At 44.8% G+C, this 17,119-nt stretch overlaps 1 pseudogene; it reads left to right on the top strand.

Annotated features, from left to right (window-relative positions):
• The first annotated feature begins 402 nt into the window (after positions 1 to 402).
• LOC129007217 (serine/arginine-rich splicing factor 3-like) lies at positions 403 to 1,161 on the top strand (annotated as a pseudogene).
• Positions 1,162 to 17,119: the final 15,958 nt, after the last annotated feature.

Here is a 17,119-nt window from a genome sequence, read left to right as displayed (position 1 = left end):
ACCAAACACCACATGTTCTTACTCATAGGTGGGAATTGAACAATGAGAACACATGGACACAGGGTGGGGAACACCACACACCAGGGCCTGTCATGGGGTGGGAGGAGGGGGGAGGGATAGCAGTAGGAGATATACCTATGTCAATGATAAGTTAATGGGTGCAGCACACCAACATGGCACATGTATACATACGTAACAAACCTGCACATTGTGCACATGTACCCTAGACTTAAAGTATAATAAAATAAAATAAAATAAAATAAAATAAAATAAAATTCAGGCGCTATTTCATGGACGCCGGGTGAGGGAGAGCATTGGTGGGTGTTGGGCTGGAGGAAAGCAGGAAGGCCCATCGGAGCATGTGGATTTAAGCCGCTGCGTTTTTTAACCCTAGATCTCGAAATGCATCGTTATTCCTGTCCATTGGACTGAAAGGTTTATGTAGGCAATCTTGGAAACAATGGCAACAAGACCGAATTGGAGCGGGCTTTTGGCTACTATGGACCACTCCGAAGTGTGTGGGTTGCTAGAAACCCACCCGGCTTTGCTTTTGTTGAATTTGAAGATCCCCGAGATGGAGCTGATGCAATTCCATCCCCGAGAGCTAGATGGAAGAACACTATGTGGCTGCCGTGTAAGAGTGGAACTGTCCAATGGTGAAAAAAGAAGTAGAAATCATGGCCCACCTCCCTCTTGGGGTCGTCGCCCTCAAGATGATTATCGTAGGAGTAGTCCTCCACCTCCTTGCAGATCTCCAAGAAGGAGAAGCTTCTCTCGCAGCTGGAGCAGGTCGCTTTCTAGAGATAGGAGAAGAGAGAGATCGCTGTCTCGGGAGAGAAATCACAAGCCGTCCCGATCCTTCTCTAGGTCTCGTAGCCAATCTAGGTCAAATGAAAGGAAATAGAAGACAGTTTGCAAGAGAAGTGGTGTACAGGAAATTACTTCATCTGACAGGAGTATGTACAGAAAATTCAAGTTTTGTTTGAGACTTCATAAGCTTGGTGCATTTTTAAGATGTTTTAGCTGTTCAAATCTGTTTGTCTGTGGAAACAGTGACACAGAGGTGTAATTCTCTATGGTTTGAAATGGATCATATGAGGCATGTAATACCAAGAATTGTTACTTTACAATGTTCCCTTAAGCAAGATTGAATTTGCTTTGAACTTTAGTTACGCATAGACTGACAATAAACCTCTAAACCTGCCCAGCGGAAGTGTGATTTTTTTTTTTTTTAAATACAGCAGCAACTGGCAAAAATTGAACTAAGATTTACTTTTTTTCCGTAGCTGGGATATAGGATGCAGCTATAGTTGAACAAGCAGTCTTTAAAAACTGCTGTGAAACACAGGCCATCAGGTAAAAATAAACGCTGCACTATTAAATTACAGGTTGTTGAAAAATCCAACTTTCATCCTGGGCAGAGGTTGCCTAGTTGGTATAGAATCTGTTAAGTTTCAAGAAAGTTTGCCTTTGCTTTAGGTCATAAGTTATTTATTTGATTGCTGTATATGAATACATGGCTGTTCGTGACATTCTTTATGTGCAAATTTGAGATTTCAAAAATGTCCTGCCAGTTTAAGGGTACATTGTAGAGCCGAACTTTGAGTTACTGGGCAAGATTTTTTTTTCATGCTGTCATTTGTAGTATGTTTTATGAGAATCCTTGGGATTAAAGTTTTGGTTACAAATTGTTGTTTAACTTGAAAGCCTGTTTTTCCTTGCAAACTCAAATCTGTGAGCTTGGTACCAAGTCCAGGTATAACATTCCTATTGGAAGCCATACTTATATTTTCTTGTAAAGTGCTTTTGAATTAATAAAATATTAGAAAAAAAATTCAGATTGCTGAAATTTTGGGGAGATTAATTTGAGTAATAATAAAATTCTGGTCTCCTGTACAGCCAGTTCTGCATGAATTAAACTCCTTCTGTATTCTAATTCCCCTGTCTTTTTTTTTTTTTTTTTTTGAGATGGCGTGAAAGCAAGTTTATTAAGAAAGTAAAGGAATTAAGTAAATTATTAAGAAAGTAAAGTAAAGGGAGTCTCACTCTGTCACCTAGGCTGGAGTGTAGAGGTGAGATCTTGGCTCACTGCAAACTCTGCCTCCTGAGTTCAAGCAATTCTCTGCCTCAGCCTTCTGAGTAGCTGGGATTACAGGAGTCTGCCACCACGCCTGGCTAATTTTTTGTATTTTTTGTAGAGACGGGGTTTCAGCATGTTGGCCAGGCTGGTCTCGAACTCCTGACCTTGTGATTTACCAACCTCAGCCTCCCAAAGTGCTGGGATTACAGGCGTGAGCCACTGCGCCTGGCCACAGTTCCCCTGTCTTGATACATCAGCTTTGTCTAGGCAGCAGGCAAGGAAAACCTGTTGAGTCATTACACTGCCACAGCCCCCAAATGAAAGTTATATATCTTTGAGTTTTCCCTCCTCCTCTGGGCACCCTCTGAGTTATGAAGTTTCCTCCTGAAACCAGGGCCACATAAAGTAAGGGAGGAGACCACGCCTCATATTGTCTTATGCCCAATTTCTGCCTCCAAAAAAAGAAGAAGTAAAAACTAGAAGAAGTAAAAGGCAGAAATGAAATCCACAGGCAGACAGCCTGGCGCCGTGCCCTGGGCCTGGTTAAAGATTGACCCCTGACCTAACCAGTTATGTTATCTATAGATTGCAGACATTGTATGGAAAAGCATTGTGAAAATCCCTGTCCTGTTCTCTTCCGTTCTGATTACCAGTGCATGCAGCCCCCAGTCACGTACCCCTACTTGCTCAATCAATCACGACCCTCTCACGTGGACCCCCTTAGAGTTGTGAGCCCTTAAAAGGGACAGGAATTGCTCACTCCGGGAGCTTGGTTTTTTGGAGATGTGTCTTGCCGATCTCCTGGCCAAATAAAGCCCTTCCTTCTTTAACTCAGTATCTGAGGGGTTTTGTCTACAGCTTGTCCTGCTACAAAAGGAGCACATTATTTCAGTCAGCACTGTGCTGATCTGTGTTGACTCCCAGGATGGGAACAGGACAATATTTCCCAAACTTTAATCATTTCAGAAGCTGCCTTATGACTTTTGCCATTTCCACTTATCATCTGTACTATTCAATCCCTTTTCTTCAGGTTTTTAAAGATTAATTTTTTTTTCATTTTTTCATTTTTTTTTTTTTTTTTGAGACAGAGTCTTGCTCTGTCACCCAGACTAGAGTGCAGTGGCGTGATCTTGGCTCACTGCAAACTCTGCCTCCTGGGTTCAAGCGATTCTCCTGCCTCAGCCTGCCACTGTGCCCAGCTAATTTTTGTATTTTTAGTAGAGATAGGGTTTCACCATCTTGGCCAGGCTGGTCTTGAACTCCTGACCTCGTGATCCACCCGCCTTGGCCTCCCAAAGTGTTGGGATTACAGGCGTGAGCCACCGTGCCTGGCTTTAAATCTGTTTTAAAAAGAAATCTGGGAATTCACTATCACTCGACTTAAATAGAAGGTAACTGTAAAAACATATGCAATAAAATGATTAAGTTCTGACTAGATACAGTTTTAAAATAAATTAGCAAAGTGGCTGGAGCTAGGATTCAAACCCAGGATTGAGCCAGAGGCAAGGTCTTCACAACAGTGATTCATGTACCGCCTAACGGTGCCATTTAGGAAACCACTGGGGAGGAATGTAGTAGAATGGAACTTGCTGAGAGTGACAGCCAGTAAGGAATGGTGGAGGGTGGGGACTGAAATTTAATGGGAAGCCTTGGAATAGGGTTGCCAGATATATTACAGGACACTCAGTTAAATTTGGATAAAAGTATGTCACAACTAAAAAGGTATTTGTTTATTTGAAATTCAAACTTAACGGGAGATCCTGCATTCTTATTAACTAAACCTGGCAATCCTAAAAACTTAACGGGAGGTCCTGCATTCTTATTAACTACACCTGGCAATCCCACCTAGGCATCAAGGGCATGATTCCAGCAGGAAATTTATCCTCAGGGAGAGGCAGGCAGTAGTTGCGTCTGTGAGGCCTGTGGTAAGACTAACCCGTGTCACTAGGCGGCAGTAGAGAACCGAGCAAAGCAGGGGGAGGGGCTGATAGTGCGGAGAGGAGCAGACGGGTGTGGGACTTTGGGGCCGCTCTAGGTCCTCATGCAGAATCTCAAATCAAATTAGCAAAAGACAGGAACAGGCAGCTCACAGATGAACAGCTTATACATGGCTAATAAACAAGAAAAGATGGGCTGGGCGCAGTGGCTCACGCCTGTAATCCCAGCACGTTGGGAGGCTCCGGCAGGCGGATCACCTGAGGTCAGGAGTTCGAGACCAGCGTGGCCAACACGGCGAAACCCCATCTCTACTAAAAATACAAAACATTAGCTGGGCGTGGTGGTGGGCACATGTAATCCCAGCTACTCAAGAGCCTGAGGCAGGGGAATCACTTGAACCTGGGATGCGGAGCTTTCAGTGAGCCAAGATCGTACCATTGCACTCCAGCCTGGAGGACAAAAGTGAAACTCTGCCTCAGAAGAAAGAAAGAAAAAAAAAAGAAAAAAAAAGATGCATAGTCCCACTCATAATTGAATTAATCAACCTAAAATGAGTTCTTTTCCGTCTCTCAGATTGGCAAAAATTTAAATATCAAAAAGATTACTGTGTTGTAGAAGTGTGAGAAAATACTATGTAGAGCAGAGACTGGTCACAAAAATTCAGGGATTGGAGTTTTTAAGGTTAATTTGTTGGGTAGAGTCTCGGGAAGTGGGGAATGCTAATTGGTCAGGTTGGAGATGAAATCATAGGGAACTGAAGCTGTCCTCTTGTGCTGAGTCAGTTCCTGGATGGGGGCCACAAGACCAGATGAGCCAGTTTATTGATCTGGGTGGTGTCAGCTGATCGATCGAGTACAGGATCTGCAAACTATCTCAAGCACTGATCTTAGGTTTTACTGTAACCTAAGATGTTATCCCCAGGAGCAATTTGGGGAGGTTTAGAATATTGCAGTCTCCAGCTGCATCTCTCAGATTGGCAAAAATTAAAATATCAAAAAAGATTACTAGTACTCTGTTGTGAAAGTGTGAGAAAATACTATGTGAGTAGAGACTGGTGCATCCTCTTTGGATTAATATCAAAAGAAGAGATGCACATAGCCTTTAATCAATGATGTAACTCCCAGGGATTTATGAGACAGATTTACTCTCCCTTAGATGTGGAGACATAAAAGGTTGTAAGTGCAACCTGGAGCTGGGTTGCTAGTCCATAAAGCACTTTGGATATCAATGTCAACTCTGCCAGCTGTGATGTCATTTGACCAATGGGAGGAGAGAGGGGAAGCGCTGGCTTAGGAAGCTGAATGTTATCCACTCCCTCTCCCTGCCCCCTACAGCTTTTTCCCCCCAACTGTGGCTGCTCTGGGAAGCAGAAGTAAATATTGATTTTTAGAACCATCTAGACCTGATGTCAAATTCTGGTTCTGTCACTTACTTGCTGTGTGACCTTGTCCTAGCAAGTTCATCTCTCTTTTTATTTTATTTTATTTTATTTTGATACAGAGTCTCGCTCTGTCGCCCAGGCTGGGTGCGGTGGCGCAATCTCGGCTCACTGCAAGCTCTGCCTCCTGGGTCCACGCCATTCTCCTGCCTCAGCTTCCCAAGCAGCTGGGACTACAGGCGCCTGCCACCACGCCCGGCTAATTTTTTGTATTTTTTGTAGAGACAGGGTTTCGCCATGTTGTCCAGGCTGGTCTCGAACTCCTAACCTCAGGTGATCCACCCACCTCGGCCTCCCAAAGTTCTGGGATAACAGGTGTGAGCCATCACACCTGGCCTCACCTCACCTTTTCATTCATTTGATGATACATGTATTCAAAAATATTTATTGAGAATTTACTACTAGGCACTGCAATTTTGTGGTGAACAAGACAAAGTCTCTTTATCTCTAAGAGCTTTCAGGCATGCAGGGTTGTTGGGGAGACACAATAAACAAGAAAACTAATAAATGGTGTAATATGGGAATGGTAGTAGATACTATAAAGACAATAAGATAAGATGGTTGGGTATGGTGGCTCACGCCTGTAATCCCAACCAGGGCAGGAGGATCTCTTGAGCCCAGGAGTTTGAGACAAGCCTGGGAAACATAGTGAGACCTTGTCTCTACTATAAACAAAAAATTAGCTGGTGTGGTGGTGTGCACCTGTGGTCCCAGCTACTTGGGAGGCTGAGGCAGGAGTATCGCCTCAGCCCGAGAGGTGGAAGCTGCAGTGAGCCGTGATGGTGTCATTGCATTCCTGCCTGGGCAACAGAGTGAGACCCTGTCTCAAAACAAAAAACAAACAAAAACAATAAAATAAGATAAAATGATAGAGTGACCAGGGATGTTGCTTATATGTAATAGGAGATGGCAATTCTGTTTCACAGGGTTGACATCAAAATTACATAAGATACTACATATGAAGCACTTAGCATTGTGCCGAGACACAGTATTAATTATGGTAACAATTACTGAATGTTTGTAATGTGCTAGATACTGTTCCAAGTACTATGGGTAGACTAACTCATGTAATGACCTTGTTTTCCAGATAAGGAAACTGAAGCACAGGTAGGTTGAATTACTTGCCTAAAGTCAGGGAATTAGCAGAGGATAGAACTATGACATTCTGGCTTCAGAGCCTATGGTTTTAACTGTTTTATTAAATATTAGTGTCTGTCTGTCTTTCATATCTTGATTAACGGGGGATGGAGGGCCCCGAGGAGGGCCTGTTCAAATCTGTAGGAGATGTGGGGGTTGGAGGCCAGGTGGGACCTAAGGCAGCTTGTGGAGCAAATGCAACGGCACTGGAAGGTGAGTCACCATGTAACCTGGTGACGCTACTATATGACAAGAAAGTGAGAATTGAGGATAATGGAGTCATGCGATAATGGGATAAAGAAGGTGTCTTAATTGGCTCAGGCTCTGGCTGTGATAACAAAATATAGTTGATCCTTGAACAACATGAGTTTAAACTGTGCAGGTCCACTTATATATGGGATTTTTTCCCCCATAAATACATTGAAAATTTTTTTTGAGATTTGCGACTATTTAAAAATACAGATCAGCCAGGCATGGTGGCTCATGCCTGTAATGCCAGCACTTTGGGAGGCCGAGGTGGGTGGATCACCTGGCATTAGGAGTTTGAGACCACCTTGGCCAACATAGTGAAACCTCATCTCTACTAAAAGTACAAAAATTATCCAGGTGTAGTGGCTCATGTGTATAGTCCCAGCTACTTAGGAGGCTGAGGCAGAAGAATTGCTTGAACCCAGGAGGCAGAGGTTGCAGTGAGCCAAGATTGCGCCACTGCACTCCAGACTGGGTGACAGAGCGAGACTCCATCTCAAAAATAAAAATAAAATAAAAATACAGATGAACCATGTAGCCTGGAAATAAATATAAAAAATAAGAAAAAGTTAGGTATGTCATGAATACATAAAATACATGTAGATATTAGTCTATTTTATCACTTACTACCATAAAATAGACACAAATCTATTATAAAAAGTTAAAGTTCATAAAAACGTATACACACATACACAGACAGCACATGGCGCCATTTGAAGTCAAGAGAAACGTATGTAAATGTAAAGATGCAGTATTAAATCATAATTGTATACAGTAACAGTAGGATATATTATACTACTATAATAATTTCCTAGCCACTTCCTGTTGCTGTTGTGGTGAGCTCAAGCATGGCGAGTACCCACTTAAAACAGTGTGTGACGCTGATCATCTCTGAGTGAGCAAGTGAGTAGTTAATCTCTCCAGGAAATTATACATCACAGTAAAAAGTGATTTCTTAGGGCGAGCGCAGTGGCTCACGCCTGTAATTCTGGCACTTCGGGAGGCTGAGGTGGGTGGATCACCTGAGGTCAGGAGTTTGAGACCAGCCTGGCCAACATGGCGAAACCCTATCTCTACTGAAAACACAAAAAATTAGCTGGGCATGATGGAAGGTGCCTGAATTTCCAGCTACTTGGGAGGCTGAGGCAGGAGATTCGCTTGAACCCAGGAGGTGGAGGTTGTAGTGAGCCAAGATCACGCCACTGCCCTCCAGCCAGGGCGACAAGAGTGAAACGCTGTCTTAAAAAAAAAAAAAAAAGTAATTTCTTGTTGTTCTGCTGTTTTTTCTTTTTTGTTTTTGTTTTGAGACAAAGTCTCACTCTGTCACCTGGGCTGCAGTGCAGTGGCGCAATTTCTGCTCACTGCAACCTCCGCCTCCTGGGTTCAAGCAAATCTCATGCCCGAGCCTCCAGAGTAGCTGGGATTATAGGTGTGTACCACCTCGCCTGGGTAATTTTTTTTTTTTTTTTTTTTTGAGACGGAGTCTCGCTCTGTCGCCAGGCTAGAGTACAGTGGTGTGATCTCGGCTCACTGCAACCTCCACCTCCCGGGTTCAAGCCATTCTCCTGTCTCAGCCTCCTAAGTAGCTGGGACAATAGACATGCGCCACCATGCCCAGCTCATTTTTGTATTTTTAGTAGAGATGGGGTTTCACCATGTTGGCCAGGATGGTCTCAATCTCTTGACCTCAAGTGATCCACCTGCCTCAGCCTCCCAAAGTGCTGGGATTACAGGCGTGAGCCACCGTGCCCGGCTAATGTTTGTATTTTTAATAGAGACGAGGTTTCACCATGTTGGCCAGGCTGGTCTCAAACTCCAGACCTCAGGCGATCCACCTCCCTCGGCCTCCCAAAGTGCTGGGATTACAGGCGTGAGCCACTGCGCCCGGCGGCTTTTGACTCCTTTTACGACATGGACCTTTCTGTGATACAGAGACTGAAACTAAAGCATATGGTTGGAGAAGGATTGGTATTGTATAGACAAAAAATTTAGAGACATGAAAAAGCAAAAAAGACAAATTACAATGTATTTTCATAAAGTTACACCAAGTGTGCCTGCCTCTCTTGTTTCCCCTTTCACCTCCTTTAGCTTTGTCATCCCTGAGACAACAACATCAACTGCTCCTCTTCCCCTACCTCCTCAGCCTACTCACTGTGAGAATGATGAGAATGAAGTCCTTTATGGTGACCCTCTTCCACTTAATGAATAGTATATATATTTTACCTTATGATTTTCTTAATAACATTTTCTTTATTCTAGCTTACTTTGTAAGAATAAAGTATATAATACATATAACATATGGAAGATGTGTTAACTTACTGTTTATATTATCAGTAGGGCTTCTGGCCAACAGTAGGCCAGTAGTTATGTTTTGGGGGAGTCAAGAATTATATGTGGATTTTTGACTATATGGTGGGTTGGTTCCCCTCACCCTTGCGTTGCTCAAGGGTCAACTCTACTATACAATGGATGGCTTAAAAAACAGACATTATTTTTTCACTGTTCTGGAGGCTGGAAGTCCAAGATTGTGGTGTCAGCATAGTTGAATTCTGGTGAGGGCTTTCTTCCTCACATGGTTTGGGGTCAGGGGAGTGAGAAATCAAAAGCAGCTTTCTGGTGTCTCTCATTATAAGGGCACTAATCCAACATGAGCACCCCACACTCATAACCTCATCTAATCCTAACGTCCTCCTGTAGGCCCCATCTCCAAATACCAGCACATTGGGCATTAAGGCTTCCACATATAAATTTTGGGGGATCACAATTCAGTCCCTAGCAGAGGGGATTGACAGGACCTGTGGAAGTTATTGCCAGAATCATCTGGATCCACAAAGCTCTCCCTGGTCAGGAAGATAGCAGATGAAACATGATAGGAAAAATATCAAGTCCTGAATTTAGATCCAGAAAACTGTGAAGTACAGGATGGAAGAAAATATTTTGGAATTTAATTAACTGCAACCTCAACCTAAGGCAGCAAGGACAATGTGATCATCAAAAGAGCTGACTCTTCCCCTCTGGTCACATGCAAGCACTATTTTTTTTTTGAGATGAGTCTTGCTCTGTGGCCCAGGCTGGAGTGCAGTGGCTTGATCTCGGCTCACTGCAACCTCCGCCTCCTGGGTTCAAGTGATTCTCCTGCCTCAGCTGGGATCACAAGCACGTGCCACCATGCCTGGCTAATTTTTGTATTTTTAGTAGAGACGGGGTTTCACCATGTTGGCCAGGCTGGTCTTGAACTCCTGACCTCAGGTGATCCACCCACCTCAGCCTCCCAAAGTGTTGGGATTACACGGGTGAGCCACCGTGCCCAGCCTCTCATACCACTTTCTAAGGTCACAGCTTAGGAAGCTTGGTTGCCATGTCCAAACAAATCTTGCCATCTGCAACCTTCTTCCCCAGATATTTCCCAACAGCCTCAGTTGTCCTATTGCTTGTGTACTTTATGAAACATTGATATATTAATTTTAACTATTACATAACTTACTGCAATACATTAGACCTTTGTATAGATAGAAAGTGTCAAGGGTCAAGAAAAATGCATGAAATAAAAATTAAAGGCTGACCCACTGTGCCCGGCCAGTGATTTATATTATATTCTTTATGCTTTATTATGCTTTCTAAAGTTCTCATAATCAATATATATGTTACTTTTTTTTTTTTGAGGTGGAGTTTCCCTCTTGTTGCCCAGGCTGGGATGCAATGGCACAATCTCGGCTCACTGCAACCTCTGCCTCCCAGGTTCAAGTGATTCTCCTACCTCAGCCTCCCAAGTAGCTGGGATTACAGGTGCCCGCCACCACACCTGGCTATTTCATTTATTTATTTATTTGTTTATTTATTTATTTATTTATTTATTTATTTATTTATTTATTCATTGTAGTTTTGGTAGAGATGGGGTTTCACCATGTTGTCCAGGCTGGTCTCGAACTCCTGACCTCAGGTAATCCACCCACCTTGGCCTCCCAAAGTGCTGAGATTACAGGCATGAGCCACCGCGCCCAGCCTATGTTACCTTCGTAACTATAAAGGTTCTTTATAATAGCCTATAAGGCAAAAAATATTTCCCCTAAGTTTTGAAAAGGGCCATACTGCGATGACAGAATCATGATACTGGAAGGAACTGCTTAAAAATCTTTTGAATGGGTCTTCATGCCTCCCCTCCACACTCCACTGTCACTACTCCAGTTCAGATCTTCTGCATTCTTCTTGTGGACTATTGCAACAGCTTCCTAATTGTTCCCCTTACCTCCAGTACTGACTATGCCCTCCCATTCTCCACATTGGTTGCTGCTGGAATGATCTTTCTACAGTGAAAATCTGATAATTCACCTCCTATCTGAAAATCTTCACGGCTCCCATGAACTTCATCACAAAGTTGAAACTCTAGCAGAGCAGGCCCCCACCACAATCTGGTCCTCAAACACACACCTCTTCCTGCTTCCTTGCCCGCCATTCTCCCTGGTACCCTAAGCTCCAGATACACCTAGTCATTTTCTGTCACTCCTCTGCATCTTTGCACACATGCGATATTTTGGCTGGTAAACCCTGCCTTTTCTTTTTTCTTTTTTTTTTTTTTTGAGATGGAGTTTTGCTCTTTGGCCCAGGCTGGAGTGCAGTGGTGTGATCTTGGCTCACTGCAACCTCCACCTTCTGGTTTCAAGCGACTCTCCTGCCTCAGCCTCTGGAGTAGCTGGGATTACAGGTGCCTGCCACCACACCCGGCTGATTTTTGTATTTTTAGTAGAGACAGGGTTTCGCCATGTTGGCCAGGCTGGTCTCGAACTCCTGACCTCGTCATCTGCCCGCCTCGGCCTCCCAGAGTGCTGGGATTACAGGTGTGAACCACTGTGCCCAGCCCCAACCTTGCCTATCTTTTAAGCTATCAGATGTCCCTTCCCTAGGAAGCCTTCTCAGACATCTCTCTCTGAAGGCAGCATTAGCCTTTCTTGGTACTCAATCTATTTACGGATTTATTGATTCTTATGTCTGTCTCCCACATAAAGACGCACCTCCTTAAAGACTGTTATGTGTTAACTTTTAAATAAATGCTCACATGTGCAAGGTCCTGTAGTAGGCATTGGCATATCAAAAAATAAATTGTTTTCTTGGCCGGGCGCGCTAGCTCACGCCTGTAATCCTAGCACTTTGGGAGGCTGAGGCAGGTGGACCACTTGAGGTCAGGACTTTGAGGCCAGTCTGGCCAACATGGTGAAACCCCGTTTCTACTAAAAATAAAAAAATTAGTTGGGTGTGGTGGAACGTGCCTGTAGTCCCAGCTACTCGGGAGGCTGAGGCAGGAGAATTGCTTGAACCTGGGAGGCAGAGGTTGCAGTGAGCTGAGATTGCACCACGACACTCCAGTCTGGAAGACAGAGTGAGACTCTGTCTTAAAATGTATATATATAGTTTTCTTTGCCTCTGCCCAGCACCTAGCACATGCTTATTCGATGAATGGCTCAATGAATGAGTTATTAGAACAGAGGTTCAGACTTTGGTGTGCATATGAATCACTTCAAGAGCTTGTTAAAATACAGATGTCAGGGCCTCACCCTAAAGCCCTGGCATCAGAACTTGTTAGGTGAAGTTTGGTCATGTATATGTCTAACAAGCTTCCCAGTGATTCTGATGCATTCCAGTTTGTGAATGTTGAGAAACCCACTTATTTTCAGAAAAGGCCATCCCTAAGTCATTCTAGGCAGTTAAAGGCCCACTCTGAGTTTAAGTTTCCTCAAAGGAAGGAAAGCACAATTTTTTTTCTTTTTTTTTTTTTTTTGAGACAGAGTCTCGCTATGTCACCAGGCTGGTGTGCAGTGGCGCGATCTTGGCTCACTGCAACCTCCGCCTCCCAGATTCATGCGATTCTCCCACCTCAGCCTCCCAAGTAGCTGGGATTACAGGCACATGCCACTACACCCAGCTAATTTTTGTATTTTTAGTAGAGATGGGGTTTCACCATGTTGGTCAGGATGGTCTCGATCTCCTGACCTCGTGATCCGCCTGTCTTGGCCTCCCAAAGTGCTGGGAATACAGGCATGAGACACCACACCCGGCCAGGAAAGCACTATTTACTCAATACTTATTAAGCATCAGGTGCCGTATATTTAGGTGCATTATATACTTTTCTCATTTAATTCCCACAAAAACTCTCTGAGGGAACTACTTGTCTCCTGATTTCAAAGAAAATTGAGGCCCAGAAAGATTCTGTCACTCGCTCAGGAGAAATTGCTGTGGTGAGAGTCTAACCAGAAGTGGTTGGCCTCCAGAGCTGTTTCCGTGGCCCCAGGCTGCCTCCCATACCTGTCACAGCCAATGCCTCTCTGCTATGTGCCTTGTGTTTGCTGTCCCCAAATACCCACCAACAAACTAGTGCTGGTCCCTGATAGTGCTTTCACCAGGCCTAAGAGAAATGGGAAAAATAAAGTAATGCAACTCTTTTTACTAAATGATTGACCTCAATTCTGAGATTATTTTCTTCATTTTTATGGTTAAAATGTCTTTTATTTCATAAAGTGATGATGATGGTAGTGGATTGTTTCCTTTTTTAATGTCTGTACTTGGTAAAATAAAAAAAAGTAGGGAACCCTAGTTTGGCATCAAAGTTTTGTTGTTGTTGTTGTTGTTTGTTTGTTTGCTTTTTTGAGGCAGAGTCTGGCTCTGTCACCCAGGCTGGAGTGCAATGGCGCGATCTTAGCTCACTGCAACCTCCTCCTCCCAGGTTCAGGCAATTCTCCTGTCTCAGCCTCCTGAGTTGCTGACACTACAGGTGCATGCCACCACGCTTGGCTAATTTTTTTTTTTTTTTTGTATTTGTATTTGTATTTTTTTTTTTAGTAGAGAAAGGGTTTCACCATGTTGGTCAGGCTGATTTCGAACTCCTGATCTCAGGTGATCTGCCTGCCTCAGCCTCCCAAAGTGCTGGGATTACAGACATGAGCCACCACACCTGGCTAGCATTAAATTTTTTTTTTTTTTTTTTTTTTTGAGATGGAGTCTCGCTCTGTTGCCCAGGTTGGAGTGCAGTGGCGTGATCTTGGCTTACAGCAACTTCCACCTCCCGGGTTCAAGCGATTCTCCTGCCTCACCCTCCAGAGTAGCTGGGACTACAGGCGTGTGCCACCACGCCTGGCTAATTTTTTGTATTTTTAGTAGAGATGGGGTTTCACCATGTTAGCCAGGCTGGTCTCGATCTCCTGACCTTGTGATCCACCCGCCTTGGCCTCCCAAAGTGCTGGGATTGCAGGTGTGAGCCACCGCACCAGCCAGAGTTTTTAAAAATGATTCAAGGCTGGGCTTGGTGGCTCATGCCTGTAATCCCGGCACTTTGGGAAGCCGAGGTGGGAGGATCACTTGAGCTCAGGAGTACAAGACTAGCCTGGGTAAGACAGTGAGATTGTTGTTTTAGGTAGCTAGTCAGGCATAAGCAGGGCAGGAGGGGCTCCCTGCTATACCCCTGCCATACGTATACCACGAATGTCAGGTGACCATCAGGTGATGGTCAGGCAGTTATTCACTGGCTCTTTAAAACAATAATTGGTCACAGCCAGCACCAGGAAAAGTCAGAATACCCAAAACTGGTCATCAACAGCTTTCTGATAAGATCCCAGGAGTTGGGCAAGTTGGCTCAAGCATGGGCATTAAGAGGCAAAATGGTGGAGTTGAACTGGTATATGACCTTCGTCTAGGAATGCTAGACTGGCAAGGGAAGAACACCTCAAGTGAGCATGTGTACAACTCCAGTAAACACACTGCACATGCTCTTATTCCAAGTGCTAGCAGGCCACTGCACATGCGGACAGCTTACCCCAAGGAAAGGATCAGGGGAGAGGTAAACTGCAAGACCCTAGAAATATGCAATGTATAAAACCCCAAGGTGGCCAGGCGTGGTGGCTCATGCATGTAATCCCAGCACTTTGGGAGGCTGAGGCGGGTGGATCACCTGAGGTGAGGAGTTCGAGATCAGCCTGGCTAACATATGAAACCCCATCTGTACTAAAAACACAAAACTAAGTCGGGCGTGATGGTGGGTGCTTGTAACCCCAGCTACTCAGGAGGCTAAGTCAGGAGAATTGCTTGAACCCGGGAGGCGGAGGTCGCAGTGAGCCAACATTGCGCCATTGCACTCCAGCCTGGGTGACAGAGCAAGACTCCATCTCAAAACAAAACAAAACAAAACCCCAAGTCAAAAGATCAAATGGTGCGCTTGATCTCTCGTCTCCTGCCTGGCCCTCTTCCACGTGTACTTTACTTCCTTTTGTTCCTGCTCTAAAGCCTTTTAATAAACTTTCACTCCTGCTGTGAAACTTGCCTCAGTCTATCCTTCTGTCTTATGCCCCTCAGTAGAATTCTTTCTTTGGAGGAGGCAAGAATTGAGGTTGCTGCTGGTAACACGACCCCATCTCAATTAAAAAAAAAAAAAAAAAAAAAAAAAGCAGAAAAAAACCCAAACTGGTTCAAGCTGGGCTTAGTGGCTCATGACTGTAATCCCAGAGCCTTGAGAGGCTGAGGTGGGAGGATTGCTTGAGGCCAGGCATTTGACACCAGCCAGGACAACATGGCAAGACTCTGTCTCTAAAAAAAGAAAAAAAATTGACTGGTTATGGAAATCCCAAAAGGTGGTTATGACTGCCTTTTTTTTTTTTTTTTTTTTAGATGGAATCTCGCTCTGTCTCCCAGACTGGAGTACAGTGGTGCAGTCTCAGCTCACTGCAACCTCTGCCTCCCGAGTTCAAACGATTCTTCTGCCTCAGCCTCCTGAGTAGAAGGCAGGTGCCTGCCACCACGCCTGGCTAATTTTTGTATTTTTATTAGAGACGGGGTTTCACCATGTTGGCCAGGCTGGTCTCAAACTCCTGACCTCAGGTCATCCACCCACCTCAGCCTCCCAAAGTGCTGGGATTACAGGCGCAAGCCACTGCACCCGGCCTATGACTGCTTTCAATGCAGTCTCACTTCCACAGTGTGAGCGTTTGCTTGGCTGGCTCTCCTGCAGCAGGTGGAGGTCACTTAAAACATTTCCCAGTACAACGGAAGTTTAGGTGCTTGTTGCAGGGGCTGTGTCTGTGTGTGTGTGTGTAGTAATAAGCAGAATGGTCGATTTTTCACTTCTAGAGGGATGGGGAACTGCTCTGCATCCTCACCTTGAGGTTGGGAGCCATCAGGGCTTGGGACAGGGAAAGGAATATGGTCACAATTCCAGCTTTTTTGTTTACTGTGTAAACCCTATTGTAATACATGAGCGTTATACACTCCCAAAGCCCCGTCTTCTCTGAATGGGAGGCAGGATGCCAAGGAAAGGGTTGGGAGAGGGCCAAGGTAACACAAATAACTCTCCTGACCACTGCACGGGGTGCCTCAACCTCATTGCCCTTTGCTCCGCTTCTGGTCTGTTGGGAGGAATCTCCCTAAAGGCCTGGCAAGCTCTCGCTGTCCCTGCCCATTTTTCTGGTCTTGCGAGATTGTAGGAGAGCGAGGCAGGGTGGAGGAGGGAAGGTAAGGCCATGGTCATTGTGTCAGCCTCTCCTGCCAGCTGGTGAGCTCCATGAGGACAGGGAAGGTCTTTGTTCATGTCTGTGTCCCAGATACACCCTGGTCTGTTGTAAGTGGGTGATAAATACCAGTTACATTAATTATATATATATATATATTTTTTGAGACGGAGTTTTGCTCTTGTTGCCCAGGCTGGAGTGCAATGGCGCAATCTCAGCTCACTGAAACCTCTGCCTCCTGGGTTCAAGCGATTCTCCTGCCTCAACTTCCTGAGTAGCTGGGATTACAGGTATGCACCACCATGTCCGGCTAATTTGTATTTTTAGTAGAGATGCGGTTTCGCCATGTTGATCAGGCTGGTCTCCAACTCCTGACCTCGGGTGATCTGCCCGCCTCGGCCTCCCAAAGTGCTGGGATTACAGGCATGAGCCACTGTGCCTGGCCTAGTAACATGAATTAATTATTATATCTGAGTGAGGCTAACTAGACGAAAGGTCTGGGGAAATGCGTGTCTGGGAAGATGGGGTCTCTGAGAGAAAGAGATAGGGAGGTCTGCTTTGCCCTGTTATCCCAAGACTGGTCCTCAGGCATTGATGTTGAGGACAAATTATTAATTCAGGGTCCTGGGGCTTGGTGGGTGGGATCTTCTAGGTTTTTTTTTCTTTCCCTTAAAAGCCATTCTCCTGCCCAATCCCCAGACACTTCTTTCTTATTTCTACTTCGTCCTACTAACTTCCCAACACGGAGGAAAAAGCAGCTCAAAGGTGCACCCTCGAGAGCTTCAGGTCTGG

This window comes from Pongo pygmaeus, chromosome 9 (assembly GCF_028885625.2).
Source record: "Pongo pygmaeus isolate AG05252 chromosome 9, NHGRI_mPonPyg2-v2.0_pri, whole genome shotgun sequence".
NCBI classification, from domain to species: domain Eukaryota; kingdom Metazoa; phylum Chordata; class Mammalia; order Primates; family Hominidae; genus Pongo; species Pongo pygmaeus.
Note: the sequence above shows the minus strand (reverse complement) of the source record. Positions and strands in the feature narration are given on the sequence as shown.